This window comes from Cebus imitator, unplaced genomic scaffold (assembly GCF_001604975.1).
Source record: "Cebus imitator isolate Cc_AM_T3 unplaced genomic scaffold, Cebus_imitator-1.0 Scaffold141, whole genome shotgun sequence".
Taxonomy (NCBI): Eukaryota; Metazoa; Chordata; class Mammalia; order Primates; family Cebidae; genus Cebus; species Cebus imitator.
Window position 1 is genome coordinate 831,221 of NW_016107456.1, and position 22,601 is coordinate 853,821.

Sequence of the window (22,601 nt, forward strand, 5' to 3'; positions counted from 1 at the left end):
AAAGAAAAGAAAGAAAGAAAAGAGAAAGAAAGAAAGGAAGGAAGGAAGGAAGGAGGAAAGAAAGAAAGAAAGAAAGAAAGAAAGAAAGAAAGAAAGAAAGAAAGAAAGAAAGGAAGGAAGGAAGGAAGGAAGGAAGGAAGGAAGGAAGGAAGGAAGGAAGGAAGGAAGGAAGGAAGGAAGGAAGGAAAGATACAATGGCATACTACTCAGAAATAAAAGGAATAAGCCATTAATTCATACCATGATAAGGATAGGTCTTAAATATACTTTGCCAAATGAAATAAGTGAGAACCAAAGCTTATGTATTATTTGAGTCCATTTAAACATCAACTGGGAAAAGGCAAGGCAGAACAAAAGGCTAGAAAAATGCTTGGTGCTCATCTCATGTGGTCCTCCCTCTTGCTGGGTAAAGAAGGTGCCTTGTCACAAGCTCTGGGAGGATCAGGACCCAGGAAGAAGACCTTTATCCTTTCTTTCAGTTGGATCCAAACTCTGCTTAGTCTAGTCCTCCTTTGAACCCCAACTTCCGCATAGATATACAACTGAGAAATGAATGCTCCTAGTAGCATAATATTGAGATTTGTAGTTGATGAATCCAACATGATTACTGTTAAGGAACATTATTGTGGCAGTACTGAAATGCAAAAATTGTCCGCATAAAAATATGGTTAAATATTAAAACAAAATGTATAAAATGACAATAAAAATGAGAATATCTTTGCAGAAATTGTTATATACAGTGATGTTTTACCTGTAATATGCAGAGTGCCTATATGTGGAAAATAATTGTTAAATTCTTCAAAATAGTCAAAGAACATAAACAGGTTATATAAGGAGTACACATCCATCTGTAAAGAAAAATATTGCCTTTGTACAAATAATACAAATATTCTAAATATGTACAAATATATGCAAGAATTTCTGAAATACATATTTTTGCATAAGCAGAAACACCACAAGTAGATGTCCAATATATCTTTTTTACAACAACAAATATCTAGACGGTATATCCAAATAAAATAATTAACAGATGCTACATCCATTTATCTATGAAATAATCAGTAAAAAGTACACATATATAAAGTTTAAACATGATTAATATAAATTTAAATTAAATAGGCACTTGAAAATACCACAAATATATATACACCCATATATTTACACTTACTATATAAGCTTATATATTTTTTAATGTCACTTTTTAAATGACAGCTCTACACACAATGGAGAACTAGGAAATTTGAATCTGAATATAAGAAATTTTTAGTCACCAGTTATCAAACTTTGTGTTGTAGGCTCTTAAAAATTACTGAGGCTGTCGAAAGTTTTTATTTATGTCAAACCTCGCTACTCATATTTATTATATTATAAATTTAGGTGGAACTTTTTGAAACACAAAAATACACTGATACACTTTCAGTGATCTGTCAGAGCAATGGCGTACATGTAACCTCTGCAATAGAATGCACAGGAACGAATGAGAGTGAAATCATCAAATGCAGTTTTACTATTATTATGAATGCAGTTTCGACCTGACTGCCTGCCTGAAAGGACCGTTGGGACTCCTAAGTGCTCTTGGACTATACTTTGTGTATTAATGGCTTAGGCAGTCATTACTAATGTTAATTTATTATTCATATATTAATTTTTACTTTAAAAATAATTTACATTTTTAGTCATATGTACCTTATTTTGAAATCAGAAAAACTGAAGTTATTAAAATTAAAAAGTCACTAGAAAAGCAGACCCAGTGTACAAAGATTCCAGTCTTACCTTTTTCATGCATGCTTACATAATTTTTCTCTTACATCTCTAGTCTTTCCCCTTCCCTTTGCCCTTCTTTTCTCCCTTCTGCTCTTTGACTCCAAACTCTTCTTTTCTTCTTAGTTTATTAAATGACAACCAAACTATATGACTATCAATATAATTTTACAAAGACTGTCTTGCATGCAGCTCCCACACTACATGACCCAGATTTGGATTTTCTTTTTTCCATATAATCTCTTGATTGGTAAGAGTCTAATCTTTCCTAATAGGTCCTCAATCCTTAAGGCCCAGTTCAAGCCTTCCACAATGAAGGAGAGCCCTCTAAGATTTCCAGCACACAAAACTTTGCTCCTTTTTCATGTTATTGTGAGATCTTCGTTCATGACATTTACTTTACTCTCCTCTTCCAAGCTATGTTTAAAGGAATTAAAAACAGCAGATGAATATTATAGTTGATTATGTTCCTCAGGGTATCATTTAATTTTCTCAATATTTACTTGATACTTACTAAAGTTGGCTTATCAATTGCTTTTGTATCTAGAAATTAACAACTGTCAACACATGGATAAATTATACTGTGAGGCACTCACACTGGTAAGAAATAAAAACTTTTATTGTCATTAAAATGAAAATGACAAAACGTCTTGCAAGCAGTTTTTACTAGGATGTAAAGTGCAAGTTGGTGTTAATCTAACTGCAACATCGAAGGTTACTGAACAAAACTTTCTTTAAGTGTATAAGAAGCTATATGGAGAATGTGTTAATTTGGGTGTAGAAATTTTTTAGCATTTACTTTTTCTTCTTTGTCAACTGCAGAAGTCCTTCTTAATGCTTTAAAACAATATATTGTAGTTTTTGCTAATAATAGTGGTAGTTTCATCCACAGATATTTTTTCAGAACTATATAGCTCCATATAATTAAGAGATATCCTTGCTATAAGAGCTAAAGTTAATTCTTATATAAACAATGCTGAATGTTGTCATCTTCTTATAAAAACCGTATGTTAATCATAAAATATTTTGAATTATTGAGAACTATTGAAATGTAAAAAGTGAATAAGAATCATAAGATTTTAATAAACATTAACTGTTGTCAAAATTTTATTGCATTCATTTTATTTATATATATCTGTATATAACTATAGAGAAAAAAGAAAGAGAAAAAGAGATAGTTGTAGATATAATTTGAATATTTTTATATATAATGTCTGGGATGTAACATGACACATTTACACAATTTTGACAAGCAAAATTACATATTTTTTGTGATAATTTGATTTCCTGTTTAATTCTACTTGACTATCTCCTATGTGTTACTTTTTCATTACTAATTTTTCTTTTGTAAATTTTTTCATCCTTCATTATGCTGTTTTTTTTTTCCAATTAAGGCATTTGAAGGAACTTTTATTGAATAGTGTGGATTATGCTTTGAACCAGCACAAAGTGGTCATGGATTTCAATTGACAAACAAGCTTACATTGTACAATAGGCTTCAATCTCATACTATGTCTACTTAGCTATATGGACAGAGAACATTGTCCTCTCATCAGAGGCCCTAGCAGCTGCCCAAGGGTGCATCTTCCTGTGTCTCCTCACACACAGAGTGTACAGAGATGGCTCAAGAGCAAGAAGGCATTTGTGACCGTAGCCTTGGCTTCCTGCCAGTCTTTTATACCACCCTATTCACTTACCTCAGTGGCTTGTATGACAACTCACAGCTACCACAGGCCAAGTGTTCACTAACAGGAAACAAGAGAGACATATCAACCCTCATTTATTTTAATACAGAAGTTTCAAAGGAAACATAAACTCTATATCCTTTATGCAAAACTGGGCCAAATCAGACCTGATGTTAACCTTTATTCTCACATGTAATGGGGAAATATTTTACAGGTTTATATATTATATTTAACTCTCATTAGGGTACTTTGATATGTAAATCTTTACTACATATATAATTATTACATACATATATGTAATATGTATTTTCATTCCTATCAGTTGTTTTACTATAATATTCAAGTCTGATGATAATAATTGCTAAGTTAACAAAATTGATCATTCCCTCAGTATGGACGAGGAAGTGTTCTAAATATTTACATGCATTATTTCACACACAAATATACACACACATCATTAAAATGTAAGAGATATGAAGTATATACTTTAGCCTATTTTATTTTCTTTTGTACTTTAGAGAATTATCTATTTGAAGTGAGTTTCTTTATATCACAGTTAAAATAATTATGAAGTAACTGAAATTTAAAGCATTAAGATATGTATAACATTAAGAAAAGTGAATATTTAAATAAAATATAAAAATGGATAAAATGCAGTGAAGTAACGCATGATATATATGTGTGTGTGTGCGCGCGCGCTTATATACATTTACTTGTTTGTGTTTGTGTGTATCTTGCACCTAGCTCTATCTACCTGTCTGTCTATCTATCTATCTACCTACCTACCTACCTAATCTTATCTTCATCTATGCCCTAAGCCCCTCAACATTCTTTTCTTAGGCAACCATTTAAACATGGATTGCAAGTATTTTCATGTGAATTTTATAATTTCTGTATTTCTGTTTTGTGTACTTACATGTTAAATTTTTGTAAACTATGTTGTGTTGAATAAATTTACCTTTTCCCTACTCCATTCACTAAGCACAGTGTGCTATGGTCTCCAAAATTTACTGTAGTAACAACTTAACTGGTGTTTTTTATTTGCTGTTTGATACTCTGTTTTTAACTCTACTCTGTCTGTGATAAACATCTAGGTTGGCACCAATGTCTTTTATGTCTGCAAATATTTCCCTGGGATGTAAACACAGAATCAGTGAATCAGAAGATGTGCCTATATTTAATGTGACTAAGTGTTGTCAAATACATTCATATTTGTGAGATTTGCTAGTGTATATGTCTGTATGTGGGTAGAAGTAGAAATGCGTATGTATGTGCGTGTACCTTGCAAATTTCAAAATTACTTGCCTGATGAACTTTTATCTTTTATTGAAGAGCTTCCCAACCTTTTTGGCAACAGGAAGCAGTTTCATGGAAGGCAATTTTTTCTGTAGTCCGGGGTCAAGGGGTTGGGAAAATTGTTTTGGGATGAAACTGTTCCACCTCAGATTCTCATAAGCAGTGCACAACCCACATCCCTTACATGAGTATTTCAAAATAGAGTTCATGCTCCTATGAGACTCTAAGGCCATCACTTATCTGTCAGGAGTTGGAGCTCAGGTGGTAATGCTTCCTCACCCATCAGCTCACCTTCTGCTTTGCAGCCTGGTTCCTGATTCAGGGATTGGCATCTTTGTTTTATTGTATTCTGGATTAGTTAATAAAACACATGAAAGAAATCTCAGGTAAAACTATCTAGCCTAATTCAAGTAAATAATTGAATATTTTATTTGGAAAAATCTCTGATATTCTGAAATATTGTAACTTATAGTAATATTGCTTCCTTAACTTAAAAGTTTCACTATAGCTATAATTGTTTCTACATTTATAATCCATATTTGAATTTTAACATTTTAATAAATAAAAATATTTTTATATTTAAACATTTTCCTTTTTATTTATTATATTTAATGTTTACTATTTGGTTTTTAAATTCTAATGCTATTTTAATAAAATTTCTTACCTTTCTCTTTTTTGTTTAATATTGTTATTTAACCACTTTAAATGTTGCTCAGCTCATTTATTTTTATAATTCCTGTTAAAGGAATCATTATTTTATGTAGAAGAGTATTATTTATCAAATATGTGCAAAAGATAAAACATTCAGTATATATTATTTCATATTTATATAGGCATGGTTGGTTTTATTATTATATTAATTTTTCTGTCAGAAAAAATATTAAATTTCTCATAATAATTATGTGTGGGTGTACCCAGAGGAGTCCTGGCTTATTACTGTTTTCTCAGCTATGATTCTTAATAATGTTACTTCAAATTCAAGATAACAACATGGACTACAAATTATGTGATAATTCTAATAAAAACAATTTATTCAATCTGTTATTTTAAGTATTTGCTTCATATATAATGATGTTATTAAACAATAGTAAAGATAAAAGTAGCTGCACTTTAAAAACTATGTATTATGTACTCTTTCAAATACATTCCATGTGTGAAATAGTTTAATACTCACAGCAACCCTCTGAGAGGTTGTTAACCTCAATTTATAAATAACTAAAGTGAGACATAAAGAATTAAGTAAATTGCCTTAAGAAGATAATAAGTAGCATGTTTTCTGCTGTCATGATGTATTATATAATCGTTAGGATGTTAATCTTATCTCCATCTAAGACATTTTGATTCCTAATGGATTTGCTTAAGTCATTTAAATTAATGTTAAAAATACATTTAGTTTTTTTAGTGACACATTGCACTAAGAGGTGATATGTCCTCATTCCCTCATAGAGAATCAAATGAACAAACAGAAACTGGTTAAATAATTCTTGTAAGAACTCTGGGAAAACAACAAAACAAAACAAAATACTTCACCAACCAAAGGAATGCTTATTCAAGAAAAATGCCAAATTCAAAATAGTATAAAATTTCATGGTGTTTTACTTGCCCTTGCCCTACCCATTTCTGCACAACATGGTTTTGAGCTAGAGGAGATGGCATTCCAGCTTCTAGTTCCCTCTCTTGAACCAGAGCAAGCAAAACAGGCATGTCCTACAATGTCTGGGGGCAACCTGATGGACTGGTCTCCATATTCACTAACTTGCATCTCAGGTAGAGCGAGCAGTGGTGCTGTTTAGAAAAGCAGCAGGGAGACTAATTCCCACAGGCATGTGGAGCAAAACTTTACAGGTAGATACATGCAACAGACCATCTAAGACTCCAAGGAGAAGACTCCAAGACATACAACAAACCATCTAAGATTCTTTTGAAAATTAAGACACTGAAAATCAGCCATGTATAAAGAGAAATTTTAAAAAGTCACACTCAGATCTAGGCAAGGTTCATGCTCAGAAAAAAAAAAAAATTGGAGAAGAACTTAAGCATTCATGCTTAATTCCAAGGTTAATTCCAAGGTACAGAACATATCTAGCCTATTAGAAAAGAACTGCTCCAACACAGAGCTGGTCTGTCAGACTGGGAGTTGGCTGTTTCTTCAATTCCCCCTCCCCACCAAAATCACAAATCATATATAAAGAGAACAGAACAACATGGCTGATTCAAAGAAAGAAAATAAAGTGACAGAAATCATCTCTAAAACTACATGTATTACTTACTAGACAATGGCATTAAACTCTCTTCAATATGCTCAAAGAGCTTAAAAAGAAATATGGACTTGGAACTACGGGAAATCAGGAAAACATATTAACAAAATGAGATTATCAACAAAAAGATAGAAATAAGAAGTAACCAAACAAATTCTGAAACTAAAAAATGCAATATCTAAATTGAAAAACTCAGTGAAGGATGTCAACAGCAGATTTGAGCAAGCAGAAGAAATGATCAGCAAACCTGAAAATAGGTTATTTGAAATTAATAAGTCTGTGGAGAAAAGAGAAAAAAGTGAAGAGTCTGAGGAACCTATGGAACATTATTCAACAGACAGAGATATACTTTTCAGAGTCTTGGAAAGAGAATACAGAGAGAAATATAGGGCTTATTTTAAGAAGTAGCAGTAAGAAATTTTCAAATTTGAGGAAAAACAAGAATACAAATCCAAGAAACTCAGTATATTTCAAGAATTAAAAAACCCAAAGAAACCCACGCAGAGACACACGCTAATCAAACTGTTGAATGTTAAAAGACAATATAGCATTTTTAAAGAAGCAAGATAAAAGTGAGTCATCATGTACAAGGAATCTTCAATAAGATTATAAGTCAATTACTTAAAAGAATATTGTATAATTTATTTTATATGAGTTACCCAGAATAATCAATTCATACAAACAGAAAACAGAACCAAGGTTTAGACTTTCAGAAGGCAGGGTAATGGGGAATTAGAATTGAAAGTTTTCCACAAAGTTTTAGTGGGGAATGATGAAAAAGTTCTGGAGACGGATGGTGGTGATGCTTATACAACAATGTGAATGTAAAGAATGGCACTGATTTGCACAGATAAAATGATTAAAATAGTAAATTTCATGTTATGTGTATTACAAAATAGTTTTTAAAAACAAAAGTGTGTTTTTTTTTTTATCAAATTGTTTCATCTTTCAGGGTTTATGTGCTGACATGTGCTAACGTGGCTTTCTGTTGATACATTTTCTTTTCTTTTAAATTTTACAGATTTTTAAAGTATTCTTACTTTATCTACCTTATTTTATTGTTGTTGTTTTGTTTTTGTTTTTGTTTATGTTTTAGGCTTGTAGCAGCCTGAAGCCATGGTTTTTAGTTTCTGTCTCCAGTGATAAGTGGAACAAAGGAATGAGGGCTTTCCTGGCCCAAGCAGAAAGAATAACTAAGAACTTATGACTGTATTCTTCTATTTCTTGAACACCAAAGGATGTTTTTAAACTTAAATATATATACATATATACACATATATATATACTTTTGTTATTTTCAAATATATTTGTCTTTATTCATATCTGTTTTTTTATTTAATTTTATTTTGGTAATACATATAATTAAGTCAGCTCCCACACCTGTGTGGTAGCCATAAAACTGTGCTACTTACATATCCTGCTGAGGGGATCTCTGCTGACTGATGGTCCTAGTTGCTGCTCATTCAAATCCTCAACCACATTTCTGCTGCAGCTGTGCTTTCTATAGGTTGTTCCCAGACAGTGAAGGAGTATGATAGGGCTGCTAGTTACGGATCTTACTGAGAGGAGTGAGACTCCTCTAAAGAGGATTGTTCGCTCAAGAATTCCCCATCAGGTTGACAAAGACTGTTACAGACTGAGCTGCAGTCAGACTTTGTTTGATTATCCTTCCTCTAATCTCTCCTTCAAAGGGATCAGACCTTCATCTAGTCTGAAGTCTCTCCTCACCTTCTTCATTCAGCTCTCTCCACTTTATCACTTATAGATATTTCCCCTAATAAATCTCTTGCATACAATCCAATGTAGACATCTGCTTCTTAAAGTACCCAAACTAAAACAACCTGTCTGTATCAGTAGGTATCCCATTTCCCCTAAAAATGGATATATTGTTTGTCCATTCAGAGATAGGTAAACATTTATGTATATTTTACCTTTTTTTACATAAACTACTATTTTATTGTACCTTGTGTTTTTTACTTAACACATACAGAACTTTACTTCATTTTAATACATAAAGTTTTTCATTCATTTTTAAGTTAATATTTTTATAGTCTTAAGAACGCTCATGAAATAAAGAAATAATATAGTAGTCCTTAAATTACTTTCTTGATTATATTAATGATAGTAAAGCTTCCAAGAGGAAAAATTGAGAAATTGGAAGTATATTAGTTACAGCTAAGAATGAGGAAATGACATTGTTATACAGCAAAATAATTAATATTTCAATATTTACATTCTATTACTTCAATCATGAAAACATTGTGAAACACTTCTAACCAATTCATTGCTCCCAGATATTTATATTATATCACAGTTTTTCCTGTTCTTAGAGTCCTAACTTCTTAATTTTCTAATGATCATTTTCAGATTCATTCAAAATCATATATAGGTGGCTTGTTTTCTATTTTATTTTTGAAAATATAACTTTCAATCGCCTTATAAACATGTACATATTTGATCAGCTGAATAATCACTGAGGCACAGGTTTTTCCCCAAAAATGCTACTGTGGCTCCCTTATCTTCTTTCTCCTTGATAGTGCATTGTCTGGATTCAGGAAGTTCGTTAAACCTCTCCTAGAATTTCAATTCAGGTTTACAAAAGAGGAAAATCTGATTGTCCCAATTTTTTTTTGTTGTTGTGTTAGAGAATTAGACATCTGTCAACTCGTCTGATAACAGGTTACCCCTTGGTAACATGATGGCTCACACCTGATACAAAAGTTAATCATCTAACAATGATCTCTTCAGTAGGTGACCTAGTTAGAAAGTTCCCTTAGAAGAGCTTCTGGGTATGGAGACAACAGCATTGAAATTGAACAAAAAGCCGACTCATGGGAATCTCTAAAGGAAGTCTATCACTCTGATACTTATCACAGATTTGTCACAGTCATTTGACAATAGACAGTTTAAAATAATTTTTCCAGTATCCCAAGTATAACTCTAATTGCACAGAAAAGAAGCAAATGGGAAAGAAATAGCAGTGACCTGTTCTCTGAGCTTGATTGCTTGCCTAGACTATTACCTGAAATGGAAAACTAGAGAGGACGTGATCAATAGCAAAGCACTACCCTGGCAAGTCTTAATGGTCTTGTTATCACTGGACCATACCTGGATTACTTAGGAATATAAGACTTTGAAGGGAGAAAATTTCTTTCTTTTGCAAATGCAGAACTGAAATCTTCACAGACATAACAGGGAGAATAATTCCACAAATAAAGTAGAAATTTCTTACCTATTGCTAGTTTTTAAAATTAAAGTTTTACCTCACATACCCTAAAAATAACAACAAAAATAATAAAGACAGTAAATTCATTATGTCTATGTCCTTTCATAAAATAATATATAGGTTTATTTTTTTTTCCTGAATGGGCGTATGAGAGAAACTCAGAAAATATTAACCTAGTATGGTCAGATATCTAAGAATATAAATTTATTTGAAAGCTGTGATGAATAATTTTAATAACTTAAGGTTAAAACAAATAAAGCAATTTGACAATTCTTTAAAAGTTATCCCACAATTGATAGAATTTCAAATGATGTTGTATTTATGTAATTCAAATACTAAACTATGAAATTAGATTTTAAGGTGGCTATTTTATATACAACAGAGAAGAATGCATATGAAGAGGTAGCATTTTAAAAGAATAACACATATTTATGATATTATTTATATAATGCCAATATGTGAAAGAAACTATAAGATTATCTTTTTTCTTGGTTACAGCTTCTAAAAACATTTTAATATCTTGATTTTTCAACTGGATCTGCTGCTGAGATTCATCTTTGCCATTGGCATTTCCATTCCTTACAAACAAAAAAATCCTTTAATCTTGTACCTGCACTATATCGATTGTCATTGTAAATGACATTGTCAAAAGAGCATGTATTGATTGCTCATGGGATGTACATTATTATATTAATAATAAAAATTGCTACCTCTATCAATGATGTGGCTATAGCTTTATACAAGAAAAGAAAGAATGATGTCTAGATCTCCGTTTCAATGTCACCATGCCTCCCCTTGTTGGTCAATTAAAAGAGCATCCCCTAGTCATTCTCTATCAAATATCTTATTTTTTTCCTTCACAGAACTTTCATGGCTTATAAGTGTTTGATTTAATTACTAGTTCTCTTTCTAGTGATAAGAGTTTGTTTTACCTTTGTGTAGTTCTTAATAGTATAATTCCTAAGGCATAAAGTCATAGAATTCCAGAAAGAAACTACATTAAATAAACAAGATGCATTTTATGAATTTAAAAATAGTCATGTTGAGCATCTATTTTATCAGTGATAAAGTGAGGTCAAAGGTTTTGAAATATTGCATAATACAGAGCATGGTCTATAGAATATAGCATTTGCTAGAATGGCTTATGTAGCAGATAAAAAATGACACAAATCTTTGCTACTCTTCCCACCGAGAAGTGAAGTCTAATTCATCGCCACTTGAATCTGGGCTGGTTTTAGTGATTTGCTTGACTTACAGAATGCAGTGGAAGTGATTTGGGAGGAGTTCTGAGGCAAGGCCATTAAAAACTGCAACTTTCCCATGATGCCTCAGAGCACCATCACTGACTCTCTGTCGTTGACATTTAATAAGTCTGACTATTGCAGAGGCTACCTTGAACAGTTCCAGCCTTTCCCTCTAAGGCACAAGACAAATGAATAATTGCATCCTGGACCCTCCAGATCAGCCATTCATTCAGCTCGGTGACCTCCACTGGTATTAAGAAGAAGAGAATTACCAGGCCAAACATGTACAAATTCCTGACTGGCAAAATCATGAGATAAAATAAAATGGATATTAGCAAATATGTTTCAGAGTAGCATGTTACACATTTAGAAAGAGCAAGAACAGGATTTGGTACCTGAAAATCAGAAGCTGATGTAACAAAAGCTAACATATGTGGCAATGCCTTGGGGACAGGTGGTAGGTGAAGACGAGAAGGAACTCTAAGAGCTTGTTGGTGAAGAGTGGAAATATGGATGGGATATTGTAATTGGAGTCTTCAATGAAGGTGATGCATGTTAAATAGTGGCAGAAGTTTTGGCAGCACTGTCACCTGCGGTAATACAGAAAATATAAAATTTGCCTAATGAACTGATGGATTTGTTAAGAAAACTTTCAGAAAGAATATTGAAAATGTTTATGATGGATTTTTTAAAAATCTCAATGCATTGTTAAAAATGAATGGAAGACATGAGCTTTTTGTTGTTAATTTTTTAAAACAAAGTTAGAGAAATGAGAGAATATATAAGGTAGGGCTCACTGAGTTTCACAGATAATCTTGCTTTCCATTACCAGTGTCTCCAGATGGCAAAAACCTCTACAAGTAGAAAGTAGCTCCAACTCTTTGCTATGGCGAATAGTGCTGCAATAAACATACATGTACATGGGTCTTTATAGTAGAATGATTTATAATCGTTTGGGTATATACCCAGTAATGGGATTGCTGGGTCAAATGGCATTCCTAGTCCTAGATCCTTAAAGAATCAATGGGTGCAGCATACCACCATGGGACATGTGTACCTATGTAACAAACCTGCACATTCTGTGCATGTAACCCAGAGCTTAAAAAAAAGTTTAAAAAGGGCAAGGATATTAGAAAAAAAGCAGTCGCCTCTGTGTAAAGATGAACTCCAGTGTGGTTCTAATAATCTAATGCTTTTTGTTAAGATTTTAGAAAGATTTAGTGGTGTGCCTCACATACCATCTCAGCCACACTGACAGGCTTCCAAAAATCATAATATGTGGTACTTGCCATGGAAAAATTTAGCTCCAATGGAATAGGTGCCAGTCTCAATAAAGATTCACAGCCTTGGCTTTTGTCTAATGGGCATAACCCTAATAAATTTTTAGGAAGGCCACAAAGTTTTTAAGCACCATGGGCTGAAAATAAAAGGGTAAGAGGAGAAAGAGAAAAAAAAAATGTCTTCAATGCACCCTAACTTTCCTCAGGGAAAAGCAGATTGACAAAATTCCCCAGCTGCAAACACAAACCACTTCTAAGAGAAAAGGAGACACAGAAGAATGTATATCAAGCTAATTAGCATCTGCATCTATACAGATAAAAGTCTCAACCTAACTTGTACTTCTGATGATTTATATTTCAAATTCTTGTTTTAAAATATGTACATGGCTATTTGGGGAATTCTCAGAGTTAATAATGCGTGTTATGCAACTGTATTAAACAATTACATTAGCCTTTACTGATATATAAGTTAGTAAACTAGAGTCTGTAAAATTTTCTTCAATTCACCTTGGGGTGAATTGGGTAGACATGCAACATTGAGGCTGGCTGCTTTCTCCAGTGACCCTAATACTGCAGTTTTGTGGCTCTTTCCAAGTGTCTGTAGGGCTGTGGGCATTGGAGTAATTCTGTAATAAAGGATAGCAGGAAATTTCAAGGCCTTATATTGTGAGCCAGTTTTCAAATAGTAGTGCTGACCTAAAATATATAATTAAATAATATTTAATAATTTTTTCAGGACAAAAAAGATTGGATTGTGGAGGGATAACATCCAGCACTAGATATAAAACATTATTATCATCTATTTGATTGTTTTGTGAAACTCATAAAAGGGTTACAGCAGCAGAGAGGAAGACAAATGAAGATACTTGAAATAGATCGTGGTGGTAAAATCAATATAAATTTCTAATAGATTAGATGTTGCTGTTGAGGAAGAGTGAGAATGTAAGATGACTTTAGGTTTCTGGCTTGCAATTGAGTTGAAGATATGTCAGTTTCTGAGAAGAAGATTGGTAAAGTAAAAAACAAAAATCAAGAAGACAATTGTAATGGACTGAATTGTGTTTATGCCCAAATGGGTATGTTGAAACCTTAATTACAAATATCATAGCATATGACTGTATGTAGAGTTATGGCCTTTAAAGAGGTAACTAAATTAATATAAGATCTTTAGGGTGGGCCTCCATCCATGTGACTGGAATCATTAAAAGAACAGGAGATTAGGCATGGAGACATGAGGGGCGTGTGCGCACAGACAGATGACCATCTGAAGAGGCAGCCAGAGGGAAGCCATCCTCAGGCCAAGAAGAGAGGCCCCAGAAAAAAACAGCCATGCTAGCACGTTGAACAACATTTCCAGCCTCCAGAACTGGCGGCAAATATAGTTTTGTTACTTAAGCCCCATAATAGGTAGTATTTTGTTATGGCAGCCCTAGAAAACTAGAATAACAATCGGTGGTTTTATTTGGAAATGCTACTTTCAGGAGCTTACAGGATCTTGGTGTGGAGATGCTTAGCAGGCAGTTGGATTTGCAACACAGGGAACGAGGATCATTGGACTGATCAGTAACTTTTGGAATTTCCAGTGTAGATGATATTTAAAGCTATTGACATGGATACATTATGAATAGAGAGACTGTAAAGAGAAATAGTAAGAAAGCCCAGTAACAAGCTTCTAAAATTGTCTTTTTTTTTTTTTTTTTTTTTGAGGCAGGATCTCGCTCTGTCTCCCAGGCTGGAGTGCAGTGGTGTAATCTCAGCTCACTGCAACCTCTAACTCCCAGGATCAAGCAATTCTCCTACCTGAGCCTCCAGAGTAGCTGGGACTACAGGCACACACCACCAAGCCCGGCTAATTTTTGTATTTGTAGTAAAGATGAGTTCCACCATGTTGGCCAGTGTGGTCTGGAACTCCTGACCTCAGGTGATCTGCCCACCTTGGCCTCCCAAAGTGCTGGGATCACAGGCACGAGCCACTGCCCCCAACTGGTCAATTTTAATAAGTTTATGCATTGCATTGGCGTAAACTGGGAGAAAATATATAATCCAAAATTGAGTTTAAAACTGAATATATTTTTTAAAAAAATTTAAATTACGGTTCCTTTCCTCAGACTAAGGTTTTGCATTATACATATTTCCTATCTTTTGCAAACTAGAAATCTTCCATTTATAATTTACAATGTTTTTTCCTTTGAAATCCTCATTTTAATTATATCTTCCACATAAAATCCTGTTTTCTAAAATATGCTTTTCTAATCTTAACAGAGAAAATGTCACTCTTACTTAATTAAATATATTCTCTTGATTCAATAAATTCAAGAGGATTATATAAATATTTCATTTAAAATAAATTCAAAAAGATACACTTACATGATTTAGTAAAAATTATATTCAATTTTTATTTGGAGGTAACCTGGAAGATATATATGCATATTCATGAATAACAAACTACTCAGCTATTCCTGTATTACACATTATGAATAATAAGAAAATACTCACTGTATTGTTTCTTATCTTAAATAGTGTGCTGCAGTTTGTCCAATAGCACTAAAATTCTTAAACAGAAAAAAAATAAATTATAAAGATTAATGTCACAACATGACAGTTTAATAGACTGCTACTGTGAGTCATAGCAGGAAGAGGTTGTTCAATTTTTCACCAAAATTCTAACAACATTTGGGAAGCCGGTTCACTGTATTCTGGTTACCACTATAGTCCATTGCAACTTGGGCTGCAATCTCTAGCGTTTGTCCTAGTATGATGAGGTTGAACATTTACACAATACTTACAGAAAGCTGAGAAACTTTATTACTAACAGATAGGCAGCAAGGAAAAGGAGAAGCCTAGGACTTATGGCAAGCTGGTCACCCAAGGCTCAGGGAAACTGCCCATGAAAAAGAAAGCAGCCTCCATTGGACTGTTTTTTGTTTGCTTTTGTTTCATTTTCATTTTTGTACAGAGTCTCATTCTGTCACCCAGGCTGGAGTGCAGTGGCACAATCTTGGCTTACTGCAAACTCCACCTCCCAGATTCAATTAATTCTCCTGCCTCGGCCTCCTGAGTAACTGTGATTACAGACACACACCACTATGCCCGACTAATTTTTTGTTGTTATTATTTTTCAGTAGAGGTGGGGTTTCACCATGTTGGTCAGGCTGGTCTCGAACTCCTGACCTCATGATCCACCCGCCTTGGCCTCACAAAGTGCCAGAATTACAGGCGTGGGCCAGTGACGCCCCGCCTGTATTTTATACCCCAGGGTCACATGAAATGTTGGGCTACAGCATTGTAGGACATCCTGTTGCAGGAGAGGCTGGATCACAGCCTGGCCTATTTTGGCCAGTTCCAGCTTGTCACAGGATGTGGCCTTTCCAGCACATTCTGCAACTATCCTGCAAAACTACAAGTGAGAAAGGAGAAATATCTGGGTCAGTCCAAGAGCTGAAGAATTGTTCTGCACAGTTTACATGAGAAAATACGGTAATTAATATTTATTTAATCCTTGCTATATTCTAAGCATTAGCTTTGAGCACTTTGACACCAATTTATACTCTGAGAACTTGGTATTATTGAGACCATTTTCTAGTGTATTTGAACAAAAGGAGCTTAAATAAATTACTGACATTTTTTAGCTACATATTTGAACAAACCCCTTGACTCGAAGGTCCAAGCTCTTATCACTGTACCCTTTGAATTTGGGCAACTTTGTAAGGACCTGTAAAAGCATAAACTTTTTAGCAGGTAATTAGTTGAGGGAAAAGTCAAACATCCGGACACACAGACCTACACACTGGCTTCACACACTTGCTCATATTGACTTTGAAACATAATTTTATCTGCCTTATATTAATATGATGCTAGAGAAGGAGAACAGTGAGGAGTGCTGTAGTCACAGAAAGCTTTTATTATTACTGTCATATATATACATATATATATATATATATATATATATATATATATATAGAGAGAGAGAGAGAGAGAGAGACAGAGAGACAGAGAGGGAGAGAGAGAGAGCCTGTGAAAATACAAAATTCCTCAAGTTAATTTTTGGTACCCTTAAGGAAACTGCCTTCCCAGATTGCTTTTCAGACATCTCATTTTCCTAAGATTTGTAATATAAGTAGAGACTGTAAAAGTCTGTTTACTTGGAAAAGCAAAATATTTCAATCTTGGAATGCACACAACTCAGACTTTAACCTACGTCATCTCAACGGAAAATGGCAGGCAAGACAATGGTAATATTCTCAATTGTTGCCATGCTGTGTTTGTTTTCTCATTCTTACCAAACTCATTCCTCTCATTGTACTGGAATGGGTTTGTGGTTTCTGTAATGCATGCATGGATTATTAACATAGTTTTCACTGCTAATGTTTAGTGAGTTTTAACATAGTAAATCATAAAAAGCAAGAAAATCAGCACACTGAGTTTATTCATATTCGCAGACCGAAAAGTAACAGGGCTCTAGTATTGAAGATTGGATAAAGTTCAATGACTGTAATAAAAAGAGATACATCTCCCCACTGTTTCCTTCTTTATTGCTGCAAAAACAAAATATACCTTGCTGAATGACAGTGGCAATTGCTCTGATATCAGTGCTTTCCTACTGTGGAGTTTAAAGACCTAAACGATTATATTAAACAAAATTGCAGGTAATCTTTCCAAATATCCCATTTGAAGGTACTGGGAATAATTGATTTACATTCAAGAATATGTATAGATAGTAAGAGTGTGAATTTTACACCAAGATGCACTTTTACATGTATAGCACAAATTCCCAAAGGACATACCAAATTTTTTTCATACTTCCATTAGTAATTATTTAGGGTACATATCAATAACGATTATTAATTATCCAAAGACCATTCTGCCAACCACATAATTGTCACAAAATATGCTCTAGCCAATTTATTCCTTCTAGAAATACATGACTTAATATAGAGACTAATATCAATAAACATTTAAAGGCAATTTAAACAGTAAAAGTAAACATTAAATGAATACACAGAGAGCTTAGTGGAAATAGATGGTGAGTATTTAAAGGACTATTTCTCCTGTTAGTGTAATAGCATTGTTACTAAATACAGAAAGAGAATCTTAAATTGACTTTTATTTTTTTATTTGTATTTTTAAAATAAAAGCTTAAATTTATCACACTGCTAAATAACTGCCTTTCAAAACTGGAGACAGCCCTTTAGATTTTATTCATTTCACACCAACTGAATATGATAATAGCTCTCCTTATTTGAGGTTAAGAGAGCTTGAACATTCTCAAAAGGTTGTAATTCAAATGTAGGAGTCTAACTTAAAATGGTATTTACCTATGATACTTGTTTGAATACAATCAAGTTTTTTTAAATTTAGGTACATGCAAAGCAATACTGTTTCCCAATGTTTATTTCATGTTTATTTATAGTATTTACAGTTTTTAAAATACAGATAGTAGGCTTTGCTCACAAGAGTGGCTCCTTGAGTACTATAGAAAACAACTTAGTTGTAGAATATGAAGGATAAGACAATACAACTATTTGCTATTTAAACTATCAAAAGATATTAGAGGGGATGACTTACATTTTGGTTGATATAACTGCATTTTTTTTTCTTTTCTTTTTTTTCTTCCTACAGATTTAAATGGCTTCTATTGCTTCATACCAATGCTGTTTCCTGAAAAACAAAATAGGAACATCAAAACTGAAAGATGTTTTAAAATTTAATAAAAACTCTGTATCTAGCAAAATGGCAAATAAAATATCTTATGAGATTATAGGAATTCAGTTGTTTTTGATAAACAACACAACTAAAATATCTCACATAAGAAGTATCTTTTTAAAAAAATTGCATTGACAAGCATAAGGAAGCTTTAGTCAATTTAGTAAAAGCACAGCTATAGAAATTTAGCGAAACACTGGACACAGATGTTACTCTCAGAGCAAAGATTCAACATTAGAGCCTCAGTTTTTATAGCCTCCTCTAACAGAAAACATAGGAAATAAAGCCTAGGAATTGGCTGTGGTGATTAATTTAACAGTACATACTCTCCATAAATCTGACACTCAAATGGCATTATTTTTACTAAAAGTGAATAAGCCTGAGCAAAATCAAGGAAAATAGGCTGTTCAAATTTTGGCACATCCATAAAAATTTGTAATCACAACTAGTCCTTACAAGGGTTTTCATGCTAACCTGCACTATATCAGTAGTATCCAACCTTCAGGTAAGATAGAAAATTATTTTCAAACAAGGCCTCCAAAAATTTGACAATAATTTTTTTACTTTTTTTTTTACATTAATAGTTTTTTATTCATTATACATACAGTTAAGATTTAGAAAACACGCAAGGAAACTAAACCTTGAGCAAGAGAAAGCTGAAATAGTTTTCAGCAAAATCATATCAGTGAAGATTTTAGATGCTGAAGTTATTCATATAATATAAAATAATTTACATCAATTTAAATAATTTAGTTTTAATATTTTAAATACTTGGGCTTTTACATTTAAATAAATTCATAGGATGTTCAAAACATAATGGAGAAAGCACCTATGTACCCATCACCCAGCTTCACCCAAGGATAACATTTTAAATAACTATCATACCATATCAAAAGGAGAAAATTGATAGTCATATAATATAAACCCAAATGCAGACCTCATTTAAACTAAGTTTTCATACACTTCAGTTTTTTGGTGTATAATTCTATAAAATTTCATCACATATCAATATGTGTAATGACCATAACAATCAGGATACATATTATATATTAGGGTAATAATCTATGAAACAAGTGCAATTAAAACATGAGTATAAGAAGAAAATATTAAATAGTCAAAATTTTTAGATTGATAAAAGAGAGTTTATATTCATGTATGTTTTTTCTTTATGGATAACAGTGAGTTATTAAATTGTCTTAGCATTTAGATTCCAATGGGACTATTTCAAAGAGAAACATAACAATTTTATTTTAAATGTTAATATTTATGACAATATAAGGGAGATTGCGTACTTTTCCTAGCATGAACTCATTAGGAAAACCTATTGTATAAAAATGTAGGTATTATCAAAAATATCTGATCACACAAGGACAAAGACTAATCTCTTTAATAGTGCTTTTTCAGCACAAGAATAATTTCAGGTACAACAAAGTTAAAAAATGTCACCATTAATTTGATGACTATTAGTAATGTAATGGATATTAGTAAATCCTTGATTTAATGAATATTTATAATCAGTAATAGTGATTAATACTAGTAATTTAATCACTAGAAAGTGATTAATACAAGTGATTTAATATATTCGTGATTTAATCACTGTTAGTAATAAATCAACTAGTGTTAATTATGAATCAGTAATTAATGAATATTAGTAATTAGTGCTAAAACAAACATTAGGAATTAGTAAGTCAATACTAAATTAACCCATAGATTTTGTTGATATGTCATCATATTTATAAATTTCCATTTGAAAAATGTTTTCACTTTTGGAGTAGCATACTAATAATACCAATGAAATGTGGAAAATTCAACCAGAAAAAGAGACAGGCAGAATTTTTATAAAAGAGCATATAGTGCTGTTGAGAAAATTTGGTATGTGTGGAATTGTAGAGTGGACATACAAAATGAATTTTAAAATAGTGTACTCATACAAAATAACAAAATCACAATTTGTTCTTCCATTTTTTAAAATGTTGATTTAAGCAAACATCTCAGTTCAGTACCTTCTGGAACTTCCCTTTCTAAAACTCCTCAAAAATATTATTCTCATACTAACATCGTTTATTTCCATATGTTTTTAATTGTTAAAAGGAGAAATTCCTTGAATATTCTTGATTATTTATAAATATGCCTTCAGAAAAAAATGTTTTTGCATTTATATATTTCAAAATATTTTAAATAATTTTATATTCATATACTCAAATTACTGTTACATTGGAGGGATGCTATAATTCATATAATTTTTAAAAACATAAATTACAGATATCTAATTATACTTTTGCTGTTTAATGTAATTTGTTTATTTAGCTTTTCTAGTATCTAGAAGTACAAATATAAGTTTATTTTGTTCTTTAGAAAACTACGCAATTTTATTAAATTATTTTCAATAGTAAGTTAAATTGCTTCAATTTTGCTAGACCGTATTATTCACATATGCACTTTCATGTAAAAAGCACTTTGCATACTTTTATATTATAAAGGTTTATGTTCCTGTCATCAGAGCTAAAACATGTATCCTGAAACATTTCACAATCAATAAGAACCATATAAATTAAATATTTCTGAAGAAAATGACAGTATGCAATGAATACAAATTAAAACTGGAGAAAGTTGAAGTCCGTTAAACTCTAGTGATTTCAAGAACCCAAAGAATTAAAGTGGTAGATATTGTTACTACTTATTTTAGTTCACCCCCCCCAAAAAAAATACACTGCTATGAATGAACATATTTCTATCAAATTACCAGTGTCATTTTTCAATTAGAAAATACTCTAGCAGGGACATGGAAAAGCTGGAAACCATAATTCTCAGCAAACTGACACAAGAACAGAAAATCAAACATCTCATGTTCTCGCTCATACGTGGGTGCTGAACAATCAGAACACACGAACACAGTGAGGGAAACATCACAGACCAGGGCCTGTCCAGGTGTGGGGGTCTAGAGGAGGGACAGAATTAGGAGAATTACCTAAAGAAGATGATAGGGTGATGGATGCAGTCAACCACCATGGCACAGGTTTACCTTTGTAAGAAACCTGTACAATCTGCACCTGTATTGCAGAACTTAAAGTATAATAAAAAATATAAATAAATAAATTTTAGTATAACCCTCCAAAAAGGAAAATACTCTTCTAAAATTTACATGGAATGAAAAAAGAGACTGAGTAGCCAAAGAAATCCCAATCAAATAGAATAAAGCCTATGGCATCATGTTATCTGACTTCAAATTATACTACAAAGCTACAGAAAACAAAACAACATGGTATTAGTGCAACAATAGTCACATAGAAAAATAGAATAGAATGGACAGCACAGAAATAAAGCAGCATATATACAACCAACTATGCTTCAATAAAGTCAGCAAAAATAAACAATGTAGGAAGGACTTTGTATTCAATAAATGGTGCTGGGAAAACTGGCTAGTCATATGCAGAAGAATGAAACTGAACTTCTATCTTTCACCAGATACAAAAATTAACTCAAGATGGATTAAAGACTTAAATGTAGAGAGATCCAAGATGGCTGATCACTAGCAGCTTGGGATTGTAGCTCCCACTGAAAGCTCAGAGAACAAGAGGATGCCACACTTCCAGATCAATTTTTGTGGCTCACGCACCAGGAGATTCCCAGCGGAGGAGCCCCACGTGTCGCCAGCGTGACTCTTGAGGCCGGTGAGGCGGTTTTGCTGCTGCCTTGGTAGGGCAGTTCTCTGTGCAGAGTCAGAAAAGCCCCATCAATCTTAAAGCTGCTGTTTTGGCCAGCACAGTGGGTTGCTCAGATTTTAGCGCCGGGAATCACCAAGTTGATTCCCGAAACCCAACTATAAAGATGGTAATTATAAAGATGACAGATGGATATATTTATAACGAAGGGAAGAAACAAGCCAAAAAGGGTGAGAATACCCAAAATCAGAATGCCTCTTCCTCTGCAGGGGATCACAGTTCCTCATCAGCAACAGAACAAGGCCTGATGGAGAAAGACTGTGATCCGTTAGCAGAAGCAGGTTTTCAAAAGTGGATGATAAAAAACTTCTGGGAATTAAAAGAACTTGTTCTAACCCAATGCAAAGAAACTAAGAACTTTGAAAAAAGGTTTGACGAAATGTTAAAAATAACACACAATTTAGAGAGGAAAATAAGTGAATTAAT